Genomic DNA, 5741 nt, shown 5'->3' on the forward strand with positions numbered 1-5741 from the left:
ATTTCCTGGATACCTCCTCCCTTTGTAGTGATCATTGTTAATTTGATGGAGCGGTCACTTCGCAAAGAGCAGCGGGTGGGTTTGTTATTCGTGACCATGAAGGGTCCATGCTCTCAATTGATAGTAAACTTCTCTCTCACTCATCAGTTCCGTTTGCAGATGTTATTGGTGCCTGGCTAGGCATCAAATACCTTGTTGATCATTTCCATGTTCAAGATGCTTGGATCCAAGGGGACTCTTCTGTTGTTATCTCTTGGCTTCATAATTTGTCACATAATAAAATGTATCTTTCCCCCTAGGTGCAAGATATAAAACTGTGGACTACTCATTTTCATTCCTTCAAAATTTCTCATATATGTAGGGAGGGCAATCGAGCGGCGGATTGGGCTGCTAACTTTGCCCTGTCAGGTGACATTTCTTTTAACTCTACTCACTCGTGTCAGCATCCAGACTTAGTCTATATTTTGAAGGCCGATGCTTATCCCATTGCTTTTCCAAGACATGGCTGTTAGAGTGAATTCTTATTTTACAGATGTTATCTATGGGGTAGTACTCGGTTTGATCCGTTATGGGTATTGCATGTTCAGCTTGTTTATATTGTTCCTTACAGTCTAATATATGTTTCTGAGCAGCTTAGGCTCCTATGGTTGCCGGATTTTCTTGCTCTTTCTCTCTACTCTTCAAATTGCATTACATGGCTCTGCTCTGCTTGGCAGATTTGCATTTTCTTTTCATTACCAGCTGGATTGTTCATATTTCACAGGACTTCACTTTATCAATTTTAGCTGTGGGTGGAATCAGCATTTTTAACTCAGCCATTCTCTATTTTCTTTATTGTAGCTGATGCATGGGAAACAAATCGTTTATGGAAATGTTACTTCTCTAGAAGTGAAATTTATGTTGTTCAAAATGCTGTTGAGAAATCATTTAAGCTTCTGATATTTATTGTTGTTGTTGAAAATGAGGAAGAGAGTTTCAAGTGCCAGGCTAAACAAATAGCTTCAGATGGGACATCTTTTTCATTCTTGTGCAGGTTGTTTTATACACTTAAGGAGCAGCTTCACGGTTATTACACAATCTGGGTTCCCAGCTGGCTCGGCTTCAATGGCCGCTCTCTTCTTAAATCTCTGCTGAAAGAGGACCACATTCTCTTTTACATCGACCTTTCGTGCCGTGTACTCTTACCTCACTTCACTTTGCAGGTCCTACTCTTCATCTTGGTTATCTATTCCAATTTATCAGCTCTGGTTATCGGAATTTGCTCCATGTATAATGGAGTCGATGGACGGGGGAAAATCTGTTCTTTCTTCAAATCAAGAATGGTACAATATCTTTTCATATGCAGTGATACTGACCCTTCTTTAATCAAGCTGTTAGTATTCAAGGATGTTAACAAAAAGATTCGCCTACATATATGCGTTCTGTTATCAAACCACATCTTGGTGTGGGTTGCAACTCTTACACATATTATGGTCTATCTACTGCTGCTTAATACACTTTTCATCAGTGGGATACTTCATCTTGTATTATTGCTTTCGTGTGCAAGACTGGCTTCTATGTTGGATGTGGTTTATATCTGCAGGCTTCTTTCCTCTGTTCAAAATTCAGAAGGATGCAATGCAGTTAAGCAGTGTTTCAAATCTTCTTATATTTTGTATCAGTCAGGGTTACTGTGCTTCTATCATTTTCTTCATTGGTGCTTTCTACATGTATATGTTCTCTATTTTGGGTTTAGCCTCCTATTAGCTATTCAGCTTTTACTTTTCTTTATTGTAATTGTAAATAAGCATTTTGGATTGTGTTGGGTATAAAATACCCCCAGCCGAAGTTTGTAAAAGACTGACCTTCCAGAACTTTTCCGGCTTCCGACCTTGTGTGGCGTCTCTCTGAACCCCCTCAACCGTCCGGACTTCTCCGATAATGAGCTTCTGCATTCATTTACCGGATCGCTCCAAAGGCTCTCTGAGCCTCACTGTCAGCCGACCTTCTACAGTGATCAACTATTCTCCAAATCCCTTCCGGACTTCTTTCGGCCGCGGACGACCCTACTCCGAACTTCTTCCGTACTTCGTCAATATCCGAGCTCCTCTAAAAACGAGATTTCTATAGTAACCAGGCTCCATCCAAGTCTCTGCGGCGGCCAACCGCCTTCCAGATCCCAACCGAGCTCCTGCGAGAGCCGAACTCCCACTGCAGGCGGTCTACTCTGAATATCTACTGTAAGCGAATTCCATTCGAGCCTCTACTGTAAACGAATTTCTTTCGAACTTCTATTACAGATAGACTTCAGCCGAGCTTCTCCACCAGCCGGGACACTACTCCGATCTTCCACGACAACTGATCCTCATCCGAGCTCCTGCGAGAGCCGAACTCCCACTGCAAGCTATCTACTCTGGATATCTACTCCGAGCTTCTCCACAGCGGATGGATTCCGGACGAGCTTCTACAACGAGACAGGCTCCACCAACCGGGACACTACTCCGAGCTTCCACGACAACTGATCCTCATCCGAGCTCCTGCGAGAGCCGAACTCCCACTGCAGGTGGTCTACTCTGAATATCTACTGTAAGTGAATTCCATTCGAGCCTCTACTATAAACGAATTTTTTTCAAACTTCTATTACAGGTAGACTTCAGCCGAGCTTCTTCACTAGTCGGGACACTACTCCGAGCTTCCACGATAACTGATCCTCATCCGAGCTCCTGCAAGAGCCGAACTCCCACTGCAAACGGTCTACTCTGGATATCTACTCCGAGCTTTTCCACAGCGGATGGATTCCGGATGAGCTTCTACAACGGGACAGGCTCCACCACCCGGGATACTACTCCGAGCTTCCACGACAACTGATCCTCATCCGAGCTCCTGCGAGAGCCGAACTCCCACTGCAGGCGGTCTACTTTGGATATCTACTCCGAACTTCCACAGTGGGTGGATTTCGGACGAGCTTCTACAATAAGTGACCTCCTTTCAGCCTTCTACAAGAACCAGACTCCGTCCGAACTTTCACAGCGGGTGGATTTCGGACGAGCTTCTACAACAGACGGGCTTCAGTAGCCGAATTTCTACAACGGCCAATCGCCCCCGGTGTCTGCCGAACCTCCCCAGCCATCAGCCTTCAGTAGCGTCAGCCGAACCTCCCCAACGCCATCCGAAGTCTACCGTCGACCGATCCTCTACCAGATTCTTCATGAAACCGAATTTCTCCGATGGATAATCTTCAGACGAGCTTCCACGTCAGGCAAATCCCAGACGAACTTCTCTAGCAATCGGACTCCTACCGGACTTCACCAATGAAAAATTATCATCCGAGCTTCTACAGCAGATGACTCCCACCTGTAGCATCAGCGCCCGAGGCGTCCGACAACAGTAGATTCGTCAGCAACCTCGAAACATCCGAGCTTCTCCTAGATCGACGAGATAGAGAGCCATTCTGCTCCATCAGACATCCCAACCGAGCTTCAGCTGACAGATCCGAACTCTCTGGCAAGCCACGATAAGGGCCACTATCTTGCTCCATTCCCTGGTAAGTTGCGACAACGGACACCACTCCACTCTCCGTAACAAACTCCACGTGGCCCTGAACGGCCCCTGACGCCACTACTCTCTGTAACAAATTCCGCGCAGCTCTGAATGGCCCACGACCAGACGGTTACAGACGTCACTGTCAATCAGTTACGCTCTCCATCTATAAAAAGGGATCCTCTGATATGTTCTTCTCTAAGTTTAAAACTCTATCTCGAAATTCTACTAAAATTTTCATTCGAGCACTCCATTTCTGTTGAAACAGAGTACTGATTTGAGTATTGGAGGGTCTTGCCGGAGCACCCCCAACTCCGGTTTAGACTTTCTTTGCAGGTCCCGACGGCGGCCGCTGTCATTCCAGCTCCAACTTCTCCGACTTCGGTGGAATTCTGCACCAACAGATTGTATATTTAACGATTACGGCACCTTTTTAGGTGAAGTAACACTGATTTGATCTTTCAAAAAAAAAAAAATCATCAAGCTGAAGAGAGTCTTCCAACGATGAAGATGATAATAGAAAATACACGATGGTGGCTGATGATGAAGTGGACCTAATTTGATCAAATCAAAATCTCTACCGAGTAGTGGCTACAATAGGCTCAAATAAAGGCCATCAAATAGGGGTGCAGCTTGGAGCATGTAATTAAGATTGCAAAGGTGCGTTCATGTGCCCTTAGTTTAGTACCTGTTGGGTATAAAATACCCACGGCTGAAACCCTCAGCAGAACCGACATCAGAATGGTTCCGCCCGGACTCCTACGGGAGCCGGGCTCCACCGCCGACATCAGAATGGTTCCGCCCGGACTCCTACGGGAGCCGGGCTCCACCACCGACATCAGAATGGTTCCGCCCGGACTCCTACGGGAGCCGGGCTCCACCGACGACATCAGCACAACTCCGCCCGGACTCCTACGTGAGCCGGGCTCCACCGCCATCAGCAAGAGCAGCTCCGCCCGGACTCCTACGGGAGCCGGGCTCTGCTGCCATCATCACAGCTCCGCCCGGACTCCTACGGGAGCCGGACTCCGCCGCCGACATCAAAATAGCTCCGCCCGGACTCCTACGGGAGCCGAGCTCCGCTCTCAATATCAATCGCTGGTAAGCTCAATCCGGACTCCTATCAGAGCCGGACTTCACCCTTGACTCTGTTTGCAGCGCAGCTCCGCCCGGACTCCTACGGGAGCCGGGCTCTGCTGCCATCATCACAGCTCCGCCCGGACTCCGCCGCCGACATCAAAATAGCTCCGCCCGGACTCCTACGGGAGCCGGGCTCCGCTCTCAATATCAATCACTGGTAAGCTCAATCCGGACTCCTATCAGAGCCGGACTTCACCCTTGACTCTGTTTGCAGCGCAGCTCCGCCCGGACTCCTACGGGAGCCGGGCTCTGCTGCCATCATCACAGCTCCGCCCGGACTCCTACGGGAGCCGGACTCCGCCGCCGACATCAAAACAGCTCCGCCCGGACTCCTATGGGAGCCGGGCTCCGCTCTCAATATCAATCGCTGGTAAGCTCAATCCGGACTCCTATCAGAGCCGGACTTCACCCTTGACTCTGTTTGCAGCGCAGCTCCGCCCGGACTCCTACGGGAGCCGGGCTCTGCTGTCATCATCACAGCTCCGCCCGGACCCCTACGGGAGCCGGACTCCGCTGCCGACATCAGAACAGCTCCGCCCGGACTCCTACGGGAGCCGGACTCTGCTCACGACGGCTCCGACCATTGCCGAGCTTCAATCGACAGATCCACGCCCCCTGACAGGCCCTCAAAACGGCCGCGACCCTGCTCCACCTCCTGTGGCGGACTCCACGCAGTATCATCATTCCCTGACAAGCCGCGGCAGCCATAGCCGCCCTGCTCCACTTCCTGTGGCGGACTCAGCACAGCTCCATTATCCCCCTGGCAGGCCACAGTAACGGCCACGAACCTGCTCCACCTCCTGCGACGGATACCATGCGATTCTCCTGACGACGGACGCTGCTCCACCCCTCATAACGGATTCCACGTGGCAAATCGAGGTGATACCCACGTGTCTGCTCCATTATCTTTCGCAATCAATTCCCCTGACCATGGGCGGCCCACTACCAGGCAGTTACACACGTCGCCATCAGTCCGTTGCCTCCCCCGCCTATAAAAGGGGGGGACTCAGATACGTTATCTTCTAAGCTCATTTTTCTTATCTCAAAACTCTGCTAAATTCTCCGTTCGAGCACTCCATTCT

The sequence above is a fragment of the Elaeis guineensis genome, chromosome 10, assembly GCF_000442705.2.
Source record: "Elaeis guineensis isolate ETL-2024a chromosome 10, EG11, whole genome shotgun sequence".
In the NCBI taxonomy this organism is placed as follows: Eukaryota; Viridiplantae; Streptophyta; class Magnoliopsida; order Arecales; family Arecaceae; genus Elaeis; species Elaeis guineensis.